Source organism: Anser brachyrhynchus, assembly GCF_964034855.1.
Source record: "Anser brachyrhynchus genome assembly, chromosome: 3".
Taxonomy (NCBI): Eukaryota; Metazoa; Chordata; class Aves; order Anseriformes; family Anatidae; genus Anser; species Anser brachyrhynchus.
The window spans coordinates 69,337,021-69,357,361 of record NC_137696.1 but is presented as its reverse complement, the minus strand read 5'-3'; the positions used below and the strand labels follow the sequence as shown (position 1 = coordinate 69,357,361).

The following is a 20,341-nucleotide window of genomic DNA, read 5'->3' as shown; positions in this document are numbered from 1 at the left end:
ATGGGTTACCATGTGTCAGCTAAATAGCAGTACCTCTGTGTATCTGCTTTCAGTCTGTAGCAGCTCTGAACTTACCTCATAATATAAGAGGTTTAAATTAGGTCAAATTACATTGCATTTGTATGCACACAGATATTTACTGCCATTCAGCTTACGCACAACCTCTGGTAAATCCATGTTGGACAAGTTCTAGTAACCTGACCATGTGTTTGATCTCCTAAGTACTACTTGAAGTCAACAGCGGTTTGTAACAAAGGCACTTCTGAAAGTTTTACTCAGAAATGGGCATTTGTGTGTGAAGCACCCATGTCTGATTGATTTAAGGAGATCCTACCAATTTTAGGAATTACCCCTCTCAGGAAATGATCATTGTGTAAGGGCTAAGAATATAACAGAGATTTAAGAAAGCATGCTCTCTGGGACCTGCCCTTCTCAGAGCTATAGTTTTTAAGGGTGAGCTGTAGGACCTCTTATGCCAAGATTTTCACTCAGAGGCAAGGTCCCTGTCGGTGATACAGCCCCGCATGTGGGCAGGAGCGTCCAGCTGGAAGCCAGCCTCACGGCTGATGGAGTGTCACCTCAGGGAAGGCAGCCACTGGCCTGTCAGGTTGTAATCCTGTGCTCCCTCACCTCCGTTCTTCATTTTCAATGTATGATAGTTTGAGAATTAAACTGAAGATGAGCAATTTGTAGAAAGCTGTGAAGGCCACTGCTTGTTCAGATGTGCCATGTAAAATCTCAAGGGAACAGTATGTCTCCATGGTCAGTTTCTAGGTGCAAAATTATTTGAAGGCATATGGATTTCTGGGTCTGAGTAGATCTAATTTGGTGTTTGTATTCAAGTGGAGCTTTGGTGTCTATAGAAAGCATTTCTGTACAAAAAGCCTCAGAGAGGAAGGCAGCATGCTGGAAAGCCCATGCACCTTGCTGGCAAGGAGCTGAGGACCCTCATGTTTACTTGCGTGCCCCCTTGTGTCAACACCTCAGCTGATTTCTGACCTGGAATCTCAAATGCAACAAAAATGCATGCCAAAGCTAATAGCAAGGACACATGAGGTCAGACGGGGAGACGTTGACTTCCTCTCTCTTGCCAGGGATTTTCCTGCCAGGTAGGTGCTGGGACATGCCTGTGGCCTGCCATGGGTTCTCCAGGCACCCTGGAAGGCCCCAGCCAGTGCCAGAACAGCTCCCTGTGGGACCATCATCTCCTCAGTTACCTTCAAAAATAACCATCAAGAATGAATGAGACTAATTAGCTAGGGTTTGTAACGCAGGGCACTGGCCTCTCCTAAAACCCCTCTGTGATTGGGGCCCTGCGCTGAGAAACCTCCCTCGGGCATGGTACCTGCCCCAGGGCAGCTTCCTTATGCTTCTGTGACTTCGCCAAACAAGTCAGTGCTGGCAGTTTTGAGCGTTGTGATCACTAATGCAATGATCCCTGTGGGAGAATGTGAGGGAGGGAAAAGCAGGTCATAGGATGACCTGGAGGAGCACAGCAGCACGAGAGAGAGAGGGGGATCTGCAGCTGGATGCTTCAATGTCAGCACCAGTGTGGTTATCATTAAATGCTGCAGACAGAAGCCAAAATAGAACCACGTGATAGCAATTTTTAGAAGCGGTTTTGTTTGTTTGTTTATTTGTTCAGCTAGCATCCAACTGCTTTATCCTTATCACATTTTCCGAAATCTACTTTGCATATAGCAAGTCCTCAACAGAAATCTCACATCCTGATTAAAGCCAGCAACAGGGAAAGGTCAAAGCACAGGTTATGCTGCATGCAGCTCCAGTGAACTCTGTCACATGTGCAGGGGCATACATAAACAAAATCTTCTCCGCACGATGCACTGACAGCGGGTGAGATTCACGGAGTGCGCTAGTCAGGAAGCAGCGCTGTGCTGACAAACCTCCACGGCAGCTGCGAGATCAGCAGCGCTCGCAGAGCAGCTGCAAAGCTGCACCTCCCCGGGCAGGCCTGCGTCCTGGTGGCTGTGCTGAGCCATGCGTCTTGCAGCTATTTTGTTTGCATATGGAAAATATATTGTGAGGTCTTAAGATCTTCCCTACATAGTAGCATAAAAAGTGATTACAATAGCCCCACTGCCAGGTGGTTCATAGCATTAGTCTCCTCATGTGGCTCCCACTTGGTTTACTATTGAAGTACAAATGGAGCCATGGGGTGTCTTGCTGGACACAACAGAGGCTTGTGCTTGGCTCTTCTCCCTCACCACTTACAATCTTCATTTGGCTTCAGTGGACTTGTTTTTCTCAAAATTTTCCATATATTCCTGCTAGGTCTGCATGCATAGGTGCACATTCAGACCAAGGACTTCTGCCCACCCAGTACCATGCAGGGCAGCGTCTGCAAGATGGACCTACATAACCGTGTTTCATGAGCAAGGCTAACTAAGCTTGGTCCTCCACAGGAGCAGTTATACCTTACCTGTTTGGTGCCACTTGACAGAGCACTGTGCTGCTTCGGGAAACTCCAAGACTGGGAGCCTGTCTGCTTTGCTGTTTTTCTCCCCCAAATTCCTCTCCTTCTTCACCTCCTCCCCCTGACATTTTCCCTGTTCAGTTCCCTGTCATCAGCGATATGTCCTCCTTTGCTGCTGTGACTCTATTGCTTAGGTGTATTCATGCTCAGCTACCTGATTATTTTTTAATTTCTTTCTTTGTTCTACTGATTTTGCTGTAACTGAATCCATCTGCTGCATCTGACTGATGGGAGGATGGGAAGGCTGTTTTTCAAATGGCTCCTTTCCTCCTTAAAAGGGTGGTGTATTACAGAACTCAGCATGAAAGTTTTGGTGCTGTCTAGAAATTTCCACAGAACATGTTCTGTATCATTTCATTACCGCTCAGCTATTTGCTGGTTATTATTAACAAATTTGATTATGGTGGGTCAAATTGTATGTGAAATATACAGTGTTCCCTTTCCCTTGTTCCTCCAAATAGCTATTTGTGCCAGTCATGTACTGCGCTCTGAGCCAACGACAGTCACAGAACTGCCAAAAACGCAGTTGAAGCAGGAGTCTCCCATATTTTTGATCTTTCCACTTGCTTCCCAGCCAACATCCTCAGCTTCCCTTTGAACCACCAGCTCCCTCGTGCTGCTCGGCCTGCGTAGTGTCCTCCTGCCTGTCCACAGCCCCCTTCTACAGCAGCAGGCCAGAACGAGGAGGTGCCCTGTAAGCAGGAGAGTGCTCTCTGGTTTGCTTTGCATGGGGTCCTGGTTACTGACAGTCTGCTCCTTTTAGCTGATGGGAACTGAGGGGAGGGGGGGAGCCAGATGCGCAGTGTACCCATCCTGGGAGCAGTGCAGGAGGGAGCAGAGAAACAAAAGAGAGCAAAGATGTTTTGGAAAGGATGAGAGAAAAAAAAAAAAGTGGGAACACAGATGCAGGAAGGGTGATCTTCTTGACTGTACGCTAGCCTGCTCCAGCACCATGCCTTCCTCTGCAGCTGGTTGGTACCCCTGTATTGCTCACAGTCCTCGGTCCTGCCAGTTCCCCTGCTCTTGACTTAAAGCGATCAGTCACCTGAACGCCTTATGTGGCTGTTTGGCCTCCAGATGGCAGATGGTGATACCAAGACAAGCTTTGCAGTGGTTCTCCAACTGTGGATGCCAGATGGTGCTTCTTGGACAAATAGTCAACTTTTTCCTGACTCAGCTTGGCTTCCATAAGCTCAGCTGCTATCACAAAGGTGAAAGACAGTATCACGACAACTTGCTGTGGTGGTTTTACTTAGCTGGGCAGCTGAGCTTCACCACAACTGCTCTGACTCCCCCTCCTCAAAGAGAAAGGAGGAGAAAATACAATGGAAAGGGCTCAAGGGTTGAGATAAGGACAGGGAGATCACTCACCAGTTATCATCACGGGCAAAACAGACTCAGCATAGGGAGATTAATGTAATTTATTACCTATTACTAACAAGCTAGAGAAGTGAGAAACTAAAAACAAACTAAAACACCTTCCCTCCCATCCACCCTATTCCACATCCTCCCCCCGAGTGGTGCAGGTAAACGGGGAATGGGCGCTGCGGTCAGTCCCTAACACTCTGTCTCCGCCGCTCCTTCACGGTCCCTCCCTGCCCTGCTCCACGCGGGGTCCCTCCCACGGGATGCCGTCCTGCCCGAACTGAGCCTGCGGGGGCTGCCCACAGGCAGCAGCTCTTCAGGAACTGCTCCCACACGGCTCCGTACCACGGGGTCCATCCCCCAGGAGCAAACTGCTCCAGCACGGGTCCCCCACGGGCGGCAGCTCCCCCCAGACCTCCTGCTCCTGCGTGGGCTCCTCTCCACGGGCTGCAGCTCCGGCCCGGGGCCTGCTCCTGCGGGGGCTCTCCATGGGCCGCAGCCTCCTCCAGGCCACATCCACCTGCTCCACCGGGGGCTCCTCCACGGGCTGCAGCGTGGAGATCTGCTCCGTGTGGGACCCGTGGGCTGCAGGGGGACAGCCTGCTCCACCAGGGGCCTCTCCACAGCCCGCAGGGGAACTGCTGATGCGTGCCTGGAGCACCTCCTGCCCTCTTGCTGCACTGACCTGGGGGGCTGCAGGATGTTTCTCACTTCTCTTTCCCAGCTGCTGTTACACAGCAGTTCTGTTCTTTCCTTTTTCTTCAGCCTGTTCTCCCAGAGGCCCAGCCAACAATGCTCACTGGCTCGTTTCTGGCCAGCGGCAGGTCCTTTTGATGAATCCCTGAGGGTAATCTACCAGCCTTTTTCATCCTCCAATGCATGCAACAGATCTGCAGCATTTCTCATCTCATGGACTATGGTAGTGCGCAGCCAAGGACTACGTGTCCTTCAAGGACAAAGGTAGGGAGGGCTCAAAGACAATGCAGAGGTGAAGGGAACTTCTCTGAGGAAGTTAAGAGAGTGTCTTAGTGGTTAAGTGAAACCTCTCCAATGTTAGTTCAGCCTTCTGGCTGATATATTGCTACAACATGTATGATGGAAATCAACATTTTAATTTCTGCAATAACCACCACGGTGCAAAAGCATTGTTCAGAATTTTTTCTATGACTGTCTGGAGTGTTAGTTTTTATGGTGCCATATACATTTGCAGTATGGACAAGTTACAGTTGCCATGGGAATGTTAGTAATGAAATTTTTGAGTTCTCAGTGCTTAAAAATCTCAAATGAGTTATAAAGGAGACTTGTTTGCATTTAATTTCCTTAGTTAAATGCAGAGAAAATAATTCCCACAACCCTTTGTGACAAAATTTGCCAAACTAACACCCTTTCATGTTAAAGCTCTGTTTAACCTTTTTTCCAACAAATTTCTTTTGTATAACTCTTTCCTACAATGAGAGCAAAACATTTTTTTGGGTAGGTGTGCAATGCCCTTCCTGCTACTATTATTTTACAACTGACATTGGTTCAACATGAGTTTTGGGAGGGTGAAATTGCGTTCAGGGAGAGCCCTGAAACGTGGGATTTATTTATTGCCTTAGGCAATCTTGAGCAGCAAACCTGACTACTGGTCAGGTAGTTTTGTTGTTGTCATTGTTTGTTTTTGATTTTGCCATCTGTAAAAAGATACTTTTCTTGCCTATCCACTTTTTCTCTCTCTCTCTCTTTTTTTTTTTTTTTTTTTTTGTTCCCTGGTTCTACTTAGTAAATGAGTCTAGAGTGCTATTGGAAGTCTGGATGACATTGAGGGAGGAGTTTAAAAAATCCAGGTTAAAACTCATTCTACATTGACTGAAAAATCTTCTGTTTGACTTCAGTTATGCCAGATATGTGTAAACATCAGGTCTGTTTGTTTGGGGAATTACAAAGGAGATTTTTTCCCCTAGAATGGTATTTTTGTTTTCAAGTGCTGTTTCTCCCACCTGATCTCTCCCTACCCTTTCCCACTAGAGCATATTGCCTGGCATTCATCAGCATCCTCCTCTTGTTCAGTGGGACAGCTCAGTATTATATCCTCAGCATGCACGCTAGTAAAAGGTCTGAAGTTAGTGAAAGAGCATTGTCTAAGAAAGTGAAAAAGACAAAATGAAAAAGGGAAAAGAAAAGACAAGACAAAGAAGAAAAGAAGGTATAAAAAACAGAGATCCCGAATAATAGATAAAACGACTTAGAATAAGACTGATTAATAAATTGCACTACATGACATAGTCTAGCAATGGCCAAGAATGATAATAAGATGACAGTGAGCATAGCTGCCTCCAATCTGTGCTGTCTTCCAGAGTGCTTCTTTATGGACCTTGGCATCTCAGAAACCTGGATGTATTGAGGAGGTTGGAAAGAAAACTGTGCAGAGCAGGTGTCTCCACTGGCCCAGGTCTGCCCTATAGTTTGTGCATTAATCACCAAGTCGTGAAATCAGGAAAAGAAATGGTTGTTTTGGGAAAATGAAGAGGCAGGGCTTGAGAGTGAATGAAGTGTTTGGATGGAGCAGTCTAGGAAGGTCAAAGTGGTGGTCTAGTGTGGGTAAGAAGATGACAGAAATACTTTACCATTCGTTAACATCTTCCCACTTGTTTATCACATACCACTCTACAGAGATGTAATTGTTGACTACAGAACTGATCCAAAATTGATTTGAGCAATGGAGATAGCTTCAATTGACATTTGTTCTATTCCCAATGAAAGTGTACTTAAATTTACACCTTAAATCTGATTGTTAATAACATTGACAATATCTATAGATGTATGCATTTCCATATATATATATTTCTTTTCATTTGCTGAAAATAGAGAGATCAAAAAGGGGGAAGAAAAATTGTTCTAGGCTATGCAACCAGGTTTGGTTTCTGAAAATGTTAGCAACTGGCTTTATATGTGAATTTGGATTTGAGAAAAATCAACAGAGTCAGGGTAAGAAGAAGAGAGAATAATAAAATCTAATTGAATTACGCTATGAATAGCGTTGTTTAAATGAGACGGGACAGTGTGTCCAATTCTCTGCTCCCAGTTCTTGAAGAATCCTTGTTTTATAACTGTGAATCAGATGTTCTTTTTCTAATCGTTCCCAACGCAAGTCCTGTACTGGACAATGTTAACCTTTAAGCTCAAAGAATATTAATTCTGTTTCAAATGTCATCTGAATTCCTAAATCTCTAACCTTTTCGGCTTCCAATGACTTCTATCCAAGTGGACTAACTTCTTGAATGAGACTTACATGCTTGATTACAACAGTGAAATTTTGTTCAGTGTAGCAGATCATAGCTTCAGAGACATGGTGACAGCTCTGCCACTCAAGGGTTTGGCCTGTAAAGTGCTGGTGTCCCCTGCAAAATAAATAAAGTCCCCTGCAAAATGCTCTGTGCCCTCAACGTCTTGTGAAGTTGTTGGCACCTATGTTAACTCGGTATCGCTTGCAGAATCTTGCTTAGCATCTGGAAAGACTGACTTGTAAACTGACTTCATAATCTACTTTTTTGGCTGATTATCTCCTGAAAAATCACAGGAAAAATCACAAAAATGCTGTTACAGCTGGAGAAGGTACATAAATGGAGCCTTTATTCAACCCCATCCCCTCCCCCAAATTTAATGATTCAGATAAAACAGAATGACATCCAAACCAACCCCAAGTTGTTTTTGTTTTTGCAAAACCAAAACCTGAGTGATGAGGTTTTGCAAAATTCAAACCCAAACCACTCCAGTTTGTCCATTATAGGCATGAGACTAAATTCAAAACCTTTTATCTGGGCTCTCTATCCCCTCTGGACTTTAGTGGTTTGGCTAAAAATGGAACCTGGATTTAAACCATGCCTGATCTGGGTTGTGCAAATCACAACCTGTCTAATGTAGTTCTTCAAAACCAAAACCATAACATGGCCTTCTTGTTCCATCCCTAATTAAATTAAATGTTTTGTGTCCAGAGCATTATGGAGACCGAAATGTACAGAGGAATATTATCAGCATAACAGAACCTTTTATTTTATTCATTCCCAAAGGGCCTGATCCTGAAATCACAAAGCCCTCTCGCCTCATCAGACTATCCTTGTGGGTACTTGAAGAGAGACTTCTGCTTTGAAGAGGGCTGTTGCTGCTTTCATTGAAAATATGGAATTAACTTTCATTGAATTCAAGAGCAACGCATACTCTTAAGGAAAGTTTTAAGGAAAGGTTGGACGTGGTACTTAGGGACATGGTTTAGTGGGATGATATTGGTGGTAGGGGGATGGTTGGGCCAGATGATCTTGGAGGTCTTTTCCAACCTTAATGATTCTATGGTTCTGTGATTCTTCCTTGCTTGTATTTTCGGGTACTTAGTTATCCCAGGTATGTAGTGGTTATCAGATTTCCTCTATTGCAGGAGAGGCTGAAGTAGAGCAGAATTGTACATGTTCCTGTCATCAGAAAGTGCCAGTTTTGGTTTGTTTGTTTTTTTTGTTTTATTGAATAAGATTTTTCACTCAGACATCAAGAAGTCTGGTTCCAGAAGAAATAGGGCCCGTTGTATGTCATCTTCTGGCATCTCTGATAGACTGTACCACATTGTTGCTCTTCCTAAGACAGTGACTCCTGGCATAAAAGCAGTTGATGCAGCTCCTAGGACAGTCATGAAAACCTTCTTGTGCAGGGATATAGCCAGTTCTCCTAAGGACTTTCTGTGAACCTTAGTGTATCCTAGATTTTTGCTTTTGATGGATGCATGCTTTCTTAGCTTTGGCACTGTTTCTACGTTCCCACACTGCCACAAACAAGGGTTCAAGGGCAGTACTTTCCAACCTCTGGACTGTCTGTGGACTATTAGAAAAGGTCAGTGAATGGTAAGTAAGTAAATCAAGCCTAGTGGCAAAGGATTTAAGGCAATATCACGTCCTCTGCCTTTCCAGTGTAACGTTTTAGGGGGTCTGCAAATAGAGAGACGCCTGAAAACCACCATCGGCGTTCACAGACAGCTCTCCTGGAGATCTGGGAAGGGAGATCAGTGCTGCTGAGAAGCCAGCTCCACCCTGGCTCCCTAAGGAGGCAGACCGGCCCAGCTCTCTCCTGACTGAGGAGCAGCTGTTTTCCCAGTAGCTATGCTAACAAACCAAGAATCCTTTTTCTAGGTTTGTAGAACAGCTGCATGCTAAATTTAAGCTAACGCTTCACTTCATTTATTTATCTGGGTCCCATTTTCTGATATTTTGCTTGCTTCTTACACATAAATTGTCGCTTCTTCTCAGTCAGTGTTTTACTGTTGCTGCCATCCTCTGTTGATTTGTTGTTTTTATTTATGTGTGGGTTTCAATAGGCCATTTAGAAGGAATCATGGCAAAGGAGAGATTTCTGGGAACAGCACAGACAGATCAATAAAGCCCACCCTTTAAATACCCAAACCTGTGACTTGTCAATAACAGTTTTTCCTGTTTACTTCAAGTGCTTATACTTGTACCATTTCTGTACAGCTACAAGTTACTCTGAGGAGAAACAGTCCCAGAACTGGAGCGAGCTGGACATTTAACCAGATAGCTGGCACAATTACAGTTATACCACAAGTCAGCTTGGACTAATAAGTTGAATGAAACTCAAAGCCCAGTGTCTTTTTTTTCGCCCTGAGCAATGACTTTTATCCAGTATGTTCTCTTAAAAAGAAACAGGCTAAAAGCGAAGGACAAAAATGCACTCCTAAAGTTAAACAACGAAACCCATGCCAGCAGTGCCTCCTTATGCTGCCTAGGAGCCCCAGGGCAGGGGATGCTGTGGGTTCGTCCTCTCTTTTCATCCAGAGTGCAGGGCAGGAGGAAGAAGGAGAGTTTTGTTTCATGAGAAGAGCAAGTGAGGGATCTTCTTCCTTTCTCCTCTTCAAAATCAGGAAGGAGAAGGTAGGCAGGCTGGGGTAGGAGAATGGAGGGAGGTCACGGGAGAGGGTTGTACCTTCCCTTTGGCATTATGGGCTCCCTCCACAGAATCTCACCACTTAGCTGTTAAAACAAGGAAAACTTCCTTCCTCTGCTTCATATCTTCCTGTTGGCCCTGATCATCTCCCTTCTAGTCTGCATTTGGCACTGCCGGAGTATGTTGCTCTGCAGCGATCCCACCTGTTGGACAGTTTGCAGCACTGGGGTGGAGCAGTAAATGTGCATGCCTCATGTCTGGATCTCTGCGGTACTGCACATCTGGGTAACATTAGACAAAGCCGGGGCGGGAAGTGCCAGTATAACAAATTATACGAACCATAAGAGCTCAATTTAGGACCTGTGGATGTGTTTTCAATGCTAATTTGAAGCAAACCTTTTCAGATTCATACTTCAGTGTCCTTTTGCAATGTCTAGAAATGATGTAACTCTGTTACCTTTCATCCTTAGGACCATACCCAGGATAAGCTAAGTAGCACAAAACTAACACAAAAGTACAGTTAGTAATTCAGATATTTTCCAGCCAGAACAACTGCTGCCATATAAGTTTTTTCAGGCTGTTGCTAGAAATTTGCACTTGTGTGGAGCCAGACCCAGCCCTAGAATCTCATGGAGCCCAAAGCCATTGAGATGCCTGTATGGGCCTTTGTAAGTCCCCTTTTGGAAGGGCTGGGTGTATGCAGGTCTGAGCATCCTATTGCTTGAGCAGCATGTCCCTGGGCTCAGCCCTGGCTGAGCATGGCAAGGACAGCCCACGTGATGGCCACAGCAGCGTGCTGCAAGGGAGAGGAGCTGCAGAGCTGTCGCTCACTGTCAAGCCGCTTTTGGTGAGCTACGAGTAAATCGGACAAATGGCAAACCACATTTCAAAACTCACTGCTCTGGTGTGAAAGGAACGTGGAAATATTGTGGGGGTTGTATAAGAGAGTGAACTAAACATGCCAGTTTGGTTTAAAATAAGCTGGGTACTATTTCTCCACTCTTGTGCTCTCTGGTTTTTAACAAGATCAGGCACAACTCCAAAGGAGACCATTTGAATCTGACCTGCAGCTCAGCTCCACGGCTGCCCCTTGGGTCTCCTGGCATTGCTTACAGGTGTGAACAGGGAGGAGCTGAAAGGAAGCCCCACCTGCGAGGGAAGTGGGGAAGGGGATGGAGCAGGTCAGAGAGGAATAGTTTTAGAGTTTGGGTGTTGAGGTTTTCCCTGAGAGGGAGGGGGAAAAAAAGAGCTAGAAAGAAGACTCTTGTGAGAAATTTCCCTTCCAAAGACACTAGTTGTTGGAATATTGTCAAGAAGCCAAGTCTTCAGATCCACTTACTGCATTTGATTGAGTTGCACTGTGCAGCTCAGTTCTCAAAAGCTGTTAAAGCGTTCCTTCTGAGAAGGGCTATCCTTCCTCCCATCCATCTGCCATGAAAAACAGGTTCCCTGCTATCAGATGCAGAACATTTGAGGCAGGACTGGCTTGAGCTATAAAGTTAATAGCATGTCCATAAATAAGTGAATTATCATCAGACTTTCTGGTGGATCTCTTAAAATATTTATTTTTTAGGGGCAAGTTGGGTAATGGGTTTTCCTCAAGCCTTAAAGTTTTAGTGGGCAACAAAGAATGTGGAATGGAAGCTGCTTACCAGATGTTCCACAGCCTGGAGAGATAAAAGGAGATTGTTTTTACAAGTAAAAATAGTGATATAGTAGCCTGGACTGCATAAAATACATATACTTATTAAGTCATTATGCAGTTGGACAAATGATTTTCCATATTTCCCAGTCATAACCTGCCTCGTCTATACTGACTTTTTTTTTATTTTATTTTATTTTTTTTTTTGCCAGTTCTGACTGCTTCTTTTTAACTTTACGATGCTGGCAAACTTGTTAGGATTTTTTTAATTTTATTTTTTATTTTTAAAGCCCTTGGTTTTATTGCTTTAGTAATTCAAAATGGCATCATCTTTTGAAACTTGAGATAAATCTAACAAAGCTAATCTTATTAATAGAGTGCAAAAATACCCTAACACTCCAAAGTGTTTAAAAAGATTGGGGAATTGCTTACTGCAGAAGACATACCCAAAGGCAATGGAGGATTCAGTTTTGAACTCCTGTAAATGAGCTTGACTTTTGCTGCATTAATTTACTACATGTTGTAGATCTTGTCCTCAATTTATGAGTCAAACAATTACAATAAAATGGGTGAAAGTCTTTAAAGCAGCAGAACAGCAAGATGGTAAAGGTTTCTTTTCCCACAGGATCTACCATCTCTTTTTAAATTTCCCATACTTATGTTCTTGAAGTGAAAACCTTGAAGTCTTGTCTCTGTTTTCAGATCATAACAAATAAAGAAACCTAAGGAAGCACAAAATGCTCTTGTCAATGGCAGATGGGAGCTCCCATTTACTCCTGTCTCAAAGAAGATTCTCCAGAAGTTTGTTTTCTTTTTGAGTTTGTAGGCTTTGTTTGGTTGCCTGTGCTTCTCTTTATAGCCTTCTGCAGGAAAAACAAAACAAAACAAAAAACAGAGAGTGGAATATCTAATTTTTTCTATCACTTCCTTCCCCACCCCCACTGGACCAATTTTCTGTTTTGCAGCCTTTTATTATCAGGATTCCTAACCTCTGCTCTATTCTCTGTTGTCCTACAGCTGCTTTTCAAGGTTGTAGGTGACCATAGAAAGAAGGAGGATGTGAAATCTTTGTTGTCATCCTGCACAGGAGGGATGAGGGCAGCCCAAGCTGACCTACAGCAGTAAGATTTTTCGTTAAGTCACCTCTAACAGTACATGTAAGGTATGCACTGGACTCGGGTGATAGAAACCACAGACAGATGAGCTGGTCTGGAATACCTTCTGTGCCTCTGTCTGCAATACACAGATTGTTTCCAGAGTTGAAGCTGAATAGAGCAGTACGATGCTCAAGCAATTCTAAAAAGTCCTTGCTATTCTGGTTGTAATCAGGAGTGGAACCACAGCTCCTGAGATGCTATTAAAATCCTGGACTGCATGAAGTCCTAGAAAACAGCCGGTAAAGGCCACTTCTAAAAGATCTGTAATCTCATGCAGTGAATTTTATGGCTTGGATAGGACTAGCTTTGAAAATTAATCAAAATTGAAACTGAAATTAGACTTTTCAAAGAGTAGCCTGTTGCTGGTACTATGAATTAAAACAATGTTAAAAGTAGCAGGTTCTTGTAGCCTATATGACATCTAACAGAAATTACCTGAATGCCTTGTACCAGAAAAGTTATTCTGATTTTAACATTGTGCAGCCATACGGTTTGTTTTAGGCAAGAGCATTTGGCCTATGGTTTATATTAATTTAAGGTAGAAAATAAGATAAAGTAACCCATGATAGTGTTAGACTGGACCATCTTAAGTGCACCATCAAATTTAAGCCCCCCACATTTGGAAATTAAAGCTCCAGTTCCTGAATTTGGACGTGTGGGATTGTACTCTACAGTTCTGACTATATTTGATTTGTGAGATTTAAGGCTATTCTGTGTTTTCTTTCATTTTCTTTTTAATCTAAATGAGAAATAAAGCCGTGGAAATAAATGGAGCATTATTCTTGGCTTTGATTCAGTTTCAGATCCAGACCCTGAACCCCAGCTGAAATGTGCCATGGATCTTCAATGCTGCTTTCTTGAACTGCCTTTGGTTGGAGTATGCTGCATTTCACATAGATCAGTGCAGTCCTTGCCTCTGAACAGAGAATTTTTACATGAAAAGCAGGCAAAATTTTAAAAATCCAAGGCTGTGTCAGCTATTTGCTACCCGAGTAAAATACTACAATATATTACTTGAGAATATAATCAATATAATTCTGAGATCCTACTAAAAATGAACAGCCAAAACATGAGATGTCTTTAGGGATCCTTTCTCCCCACCAGTTGAAGAGTAAGAGATAATTTAAAGGTCTCAGAAAGAACTAAGCAAAAATAAGGAATCGCAGAAGAAAACTGTATTTCCTCCCATGAAAACATGAAAACAGGAGGAGAGATTTCATCCAAGAGAGAAAAAAATCAGTGAAAATTTCTTGTTGAAAGGTAAATCCACTTGTATTTTCTACAGATGTCTAAATGGGAGCCAAAGATACATTAACAAATAGTGAAAGACAAAAAGTTTAGAGGAATCTTAAAATAACATTCAGGCTGGTATCAATGTTATATTTCAGCTGCGAAAAAGTCTGAGCAACAAAAGAATTGTATTTGCAGTTTGAGAGATCTGTAAATAGCATCAGGAAAAACATATCTGCTTTGAAATTTCATATTAAATAACCCAAGGGTGAGACTGCTTGCTGCCATGTGACTCAGTAGAAGTATCATGCTTTAGATGCTCTTTATTTTTCAGACTTCAGTTTGCCCAAAGTAGGGTGTGATCAGCTCTGTGCAGCGCCCCACGGACTGTATCATACGTACAGCAATAAGTCCCATAGCAGCAAATAGCAGGCATCTGGTGTAACGTGCTTCAATGTTTTTTCTGAATAGTCCTATGAAATAAGCCTTTTATCTTTGTTTCTTGAGAAAAGTTCTTTTGTGAAACATGGATCCACTTTTGCATTACGAAGTGAGTGAGGAAAGTCACAATGTGCAGAACAAAGCTCTTGGGTATGTGGACAGCACCCAATAGCTTTGAGCTAAAAGTCTGATCTCATTTTGTATGCCCTCCTGCCAGAAACATTTAGGGAGATTAAGTTTGGGTCTGAGTCTGGTTTGAAGGTTTGTTGGAGAGAGGCCTGGAGTTCCTGAAAGACCACAAGGGATATCAAAACTCCAGCAGTGAGATCCTCTTCCATGAGGGTGAGGTTTAGCTAATACTTTCTCACAGCCCTTTGGAGGGGTGACTCCATGCCCTGCTCGTTGAGTAGGCACATCATTGCTCTGAGAGGCTTGCAGTTACTGAAACGCTGATGTGTTGCTTTTCATATTGCTCATTCACTGAACTACAGACAGTCTTCCCAGGCCAGTCTAGAGCCTATTTGTTTTTTAGATAAAGGAGCCTCTGCCTTAGTCTAAATTCATACTTTGCAGACCTTTCCACAAGGCCCTGCTCTTTGCTGCTCAAGCCCATTCAAGCTCTTTGTGGTATAACAAGTATTTTCCTTGCCCTTCCCACAAGGCTGTGTCTGGAACACACTGAAAAACATCCTGAGAAAATGTCCCCACAGTTAAGGTTTCCAGTGTTTTCTACTGCCTAAGCACCTCCAAAGGCTGGAAACCTGTAGGCAGTGTATTTTGTGCATGGGAATTAAGTAGGAAATTCCATATATTGTGAGAAATACTACCTACTATATTAAACTGAGGTGGAATTTAGCCTTCATGGACTTAACGGTGATTCAGTGCCACAGCTTCTCAGGGGTTATTGCGCTGCTCTGTATGCACAGCTGAAGCCATTGACTCCTAAAGCCCACACCAGGAGGGCAGACAAAGCCACCTCCTGGGATTCCTGATGCCGTCTGCTTCTGCACAGCTCAGGTGCTGCTGAGGCTGGCCTCTTCTGTGTGAGCACCAAAAGGTAAATTCAATTACTGTGTCTCCTGCTAGAGTGAGGTAACCAGACATCCCAGACTCCCTGCTTGGCCAGAAGACCTGCGACTTTTAATAGCCATTAAAAATATATTTATTTTTTGCTGTTCTTGGCTGATCTTCTCCTTTCATGCTGATTAACAATGCTCTGATCTTTTATTGCTGCCTTTTAGTAACATAACAGCCTTCCAAGATGGAAGAAGGCCATGCTATTCCTCTAACTGGTGTTTATGTACCCTGTAATAATTTTTCTTCCATGGCTGCTGCTTTTGCTAGTTTCTTCTACAACATATTCCATACATTTTTTTTTAAATATAGGGGTCCTTTTCTTAATTTTCCACAAGGTCTTTTACGTGCTTTTAATTTAGAGATTTGAGTGTTGCTTTTTGTCTGCAGTCCTTGAAGATTTAGGTTACCAGTTGTGATTTCATGACATTGCTAACCATTTCTCCTTTAGTTATAAATGAAATATTCTCTGATATGTATTCTTTTGATTGGTGTGAGATTCTTTTCTGTTAACAAGGGACAGCACATCTCAGGGAGTTGGTAATGGGATATGAAAATGTTTGCCACTATCTTGCTTCTACATGTCTGGACTAAGAAAGTTAAAAGAATGTAACTGTGTGAGAAGGGTTTTTTCTTTCATCTGTTTATTTAATTTCTACATTTGATTGCTCTAATTTGATCCTCAAGAAGTGATTTTAATAGCTGTTAGAGTGCGACATTGTTAATGAAAATGAACAGATTGCTATTTCATTCTACAATAAAAACAAGCCTGTGTGGTGATGTTATTAGAGGAAAAATTCTTCATGTGTAATTGATATTTTCCTTTCCTATATTTTATTTGTTTATAGTGTAGCAAAACAATTTACAGCTAAAACAATTGCGTGTGGCAAGCAGACTGTTTCAAATGAAATTACATTTGTTCTTCCAAGTGGCACACTGTCAGATCTGTTGAAGATTTAAGTAGCAGGCACATATACATGAATCCCTTTAATGTGTTTCTTTTTTTAAATAATAATAATAAAAAAAACCTACATGAACGGAAACTCTTGAAAATGAACTACAATCACAGAAATGTTTCAGCTTTTGCAGGTGGGCAAAGGAAATTCTACTTCAGTGTATAAATCACTAAAAAATGTCTTGGCTTGCAAAGCTTCTGAACCTTGCTCCGTGCAGTATCAAAGGATTATGGGTGTTATGGAAAGAGATTGTGGATTAGGGGTATTAAATAGGAAGATTACCAGGGGACACATGGCACACACATGAAGAAGACCTTGTGGATAAAACAATTTACAGAGTGGAAGATTTTTCATCTACCTTTTGTGGCTTGATGCCTTCGTAAAAGACAAAAAAAAAAAAAACCAACAACAAACATTATTCTTCCAAAACATGCTGTTTGCTATTGCTGCTCTCAGTGCTTTATCTCACTTTCTCTTGGTTCAGCTTTGGATCAGTGTTCAGCTTTGGATCAGTTGAACCTTGCAGTGGCTCTGATGCTTTTGTTCTTACTAGAGAAAGAGTTATCTTAGTACCACTATTACTTTACTATGCAATGACAAGGTCACAGTGCTACATAATATGGATGCTAGTGGGATAAAGAGGCAGAAAGTAGTATTTTATCTCTAGGAAAATACTTTCAAAATAGGTCTCTGCAGTATGTTTGAATCAACCCAACTGACAGTGATCCTGGCTATGTCTGGAATCATGAGGTGGTACTCATCTGAAGCTAGCAACCTACTGCACCCGAAGGCATAGGGAAGTTTTATTTCAAGGTCCGTGTCAGCTTACAATAAAATTGGCATGTGGAGGTTCTTTATGTAACTGCAGTTGTGTTCACAGGATGGCTTTGTTTTAAAATGTACTTAAATATACACAGTGTATAATGCAAACATGCACACGCAATGATATGTTTCAACCCAGCTGGGTGCTTGTGGCACAGAGGAAGCATACAGGCAATGAGCAGAGTGCTGTTTACAACCTGAACAATTAGTTGGCTCCATTGGCACCACTGAAGCTCACAGGAATATTTCTGAGAGTCTTTCCAGTGCCCTCTTTCAAGGGTATGCCATTACCTAAACCCCAAATTAACTGTCTAAACTGAGCAAAGTGAGGACTTGAATGATCCCTGAACGAGACAGCATTTTCTGTACAGGAATGTTTTATCCATGCTGAATAAATCTTACAGGATCAAACTCATAGATAGTGAAAAGTAAACAAGATGTTAGCAATCCACTTTAATCACACCAGGCAGTTATTAGTAACAGAACAGAAGGAAAAAAGGAATAAGTTATTCTGAGTATCTTCCTTTAAAAAAAAAAAAAAAGAGTCTAATAGAAAAATTATTTCCATTTGCTTGAGCTACTCTTTTCCTATCCCGCTGTCTTCGTCTCTCAGCTGCCAAGGGGAGAATGATGTGATTCATAGACTTTTTAATTGAAATTGTACACAGTCAAATCATAGGGCTGCTGCTCCCTTGGAAGTCAGTGGCAAAATTCCCATTGACTTCAACAGAAGCAGACTTGGTCTATCAAAGGGTAGGGAAAAATACAACATCAGCCTGGGTGATCCAGAAAAGGGCCATCTGAATGGGACATTTGGGACACCATGCCCTGGTTTGTGTCCTCTGGTACCTTACCTTACTGGTTCCTGCATAGCTGCAGGTCTTGTGGCTTCATCTGCCTCTTTTGGGAGCCTGCTCCTCTGGCTAACTGATTTTATAGTTAACTTCTGATGTTTAGCCTGGATTGTCATCTCATTGTGTTAGGCTGTTCCAGCACGTCCTGTACCTTGTCAAATTAGGACTATTTCCCTTTGTTTATTTTCCCTATTCTGTGTAGAGCAAGATCTCTTAAAACATCTGATTTGAAGGTTTTCTTGGTTTGCTTTAAAGATGACACCAGTGTCGCTCTTCTCCTGATTGCCTTCCTTCAAATCTTTCATGATTTCCCTACTCTTCTATGAATATTTATCAGATTTTCCTACCCTAAAAGCATCGCTATGTAGCACGCTGGATATACAGCTAGGATTGCAGTGCCAGATCCTGGGTGGTGCTGAGTGGCTTGGTTTGATCCAGCAAAGCACTTAAGCGCTACCTCAGAAAGAAAGCAAGTGAGTAATGCCAGAAGCAGAAGACAGTGTCACTCCTTACATGCTTTATTGCTGAGTGGAATTCAATAGACTTGTCAGCCTCCGGCTAATAAATGGGAACGTTTGCAGAGCAGCTGGCAGTACCAGGGCTGTCAGACTCACAGAGAGCAGGGAGACCAGGCCTGTCTAGCAAAGCCTTTGCAATGTTGACAGGAGGAGGACATTTTTTAAAGAGAGAGATGCTTTAGTTAGCTGTATGTTCAAAATCTACAGCTGGAGTTCATTATTTTGTCTCATTTCGCATATTACTCGGAGGCCTGGATGATCAGTGAGCTTGCTTGAACTATCAGTGATCTATGGGTGGTGTAGATGGGTTTTCACCTCTTCCACCACTTGGGAAAGATGTTGGATTGATTAGTGCCAGAGACTGAGGATCTCTAACACAGTGGTTCTCAATCTCTTCCAGACTGCGACCCCAAGTCACAAAAAGAGGGAGTTTTGGGATTCCTCTTCTCTGATCCTAATAAAAGAAGGGTGTTTCTTGCACATGTGTATGTATCCCTGCAGACTCATCAGATCCAGTAGACTGATTTTACTATTGTTTACCCACTGAATGGATTAAACATCTGAAGCGCTGCAAACATCATCTCTTTCACATCCACTTATAGTGGAGTCCTCCATAGCTTGGAAAGCCAGCCTAAAGCCTCGCTGCATGCTTTTGCACCTCCCAGTCTTAAAGTGGTTTCTCCAGCTATTTAGCTTTCTACCATGCTACCTCTAAATCTTCTCTCTGGAATGCATGGATCACCCTTGCTGATCTAGGGGAAGGGAAGAGAGATGGTTCATATAAAAAAAATAATAATAATAAAAAAAATCAAATATTTTGCAATGAGGAATGGGTTTTCTGCTCATAAAATTAATTTGATTTTCATTTTCAACTAGCTGCATGGTCAAATTATACTTTATAAGAAATCCTTGCAGCATAGACAGTTGCAATTCCCCACAAACTTGTGATCCTACTGATCAGTTCAAGTGAAAATAATTAAGTCAGTTCTGCGAAATCCCCAGCCTGTGTATTTCTGGTGAGCTAGGCAGCAGCGTGCTGTTTCAGAGCACTGCACTAAACATCTGCTCACGTTTGCAAATGTAGAGGCATTGCAGAGTGACATTTTCTCAGTAATATCCGTAAACTGCAAAAAGAATACTGTAGCTCCTGGATGAAAAGTTTGCTGTAGGTCACCCATATGTTCTTTTTTTCTGAACTTCTGTTCATTTTATAAATGCAGTTTATGCTATTTTGGTCCCTTTTATAAGTGCAATTTAGGCTATTTTGGTCAGAGACCTTGCCATGCCATATAGTTTGGTCTGCTGCCTCTTCCCACAATTTCCATGTTTGAAGCAATTTTCCTTCAGGAAAGAAGGTGGCTTTTCCTGCTTGTGAGCCAGAGCCGCAGACTGTTGACATCTGGGAGGCAGAGCAGATTTGGGGCAGCTACTGTGAAAGGGAGGGTTGGCACAGGAAGGGTCCCACTCATTCCCGCTCCTCCTTCTCACTTTTGGGACTGCGATGTTTAAGGAGTGCCAGGAAGCACCATGCAGCTGTACATAGAGCTCAGTGTTCATTTGTGCCTCTCCGTGGTAGAGATTCAGAGGGGACAGGCTTAGGAGAGACTTGTTCTTGCTGGCCCCAGCAGCAATGCCAGGGCCATTCTCTCTCCCCTTGTTGGCTCCTGAGTCCCAACAGGGCTCTTAGGGGTAGCATTGCCGCAAGGACACAAAGAGCAAGGCAGCGAGATACAGCTTGGAAACTTCCCTTTCATGACCAGCCCCTTCCCAAATGTCACTGTAAGGCAGTAGTGCTGCATTTGTGCTGGCATGATTCAAGGCACTTTATGCTAGTGGTGAAACTGTACAGAGTTTCTCTAGGTGGTG

General features: G+C 42.8%; 1 long non-coding RNA gene across 3 annotated transcripts in view; it reads left to right on the top strand.

Annotated features, from left to right (window-relative positions):
- LOC308192851 overlaps positions 1 to 19,134 on the top strand; it is a 43,394-nt gene extending 24,260 nt beyond the window's left edge. Inside the window, exons 1-3 of one of the 3 annotated variants that reach the window (XR_013949162.1) lie at positions 10,477 to 10,896; positions 12,441 to 12,544; positions 13,378 to 19,134. This is a non-coding gene — a long non-coding RNA (uncharacterized lncRNA). The other 2 variants (XR_013949163.1, XR_013949161.1) reach the window with 2 other exon arrangements.
- Positions 19,135 to 20,341: the final 1,207 nt, after the last annotated feature.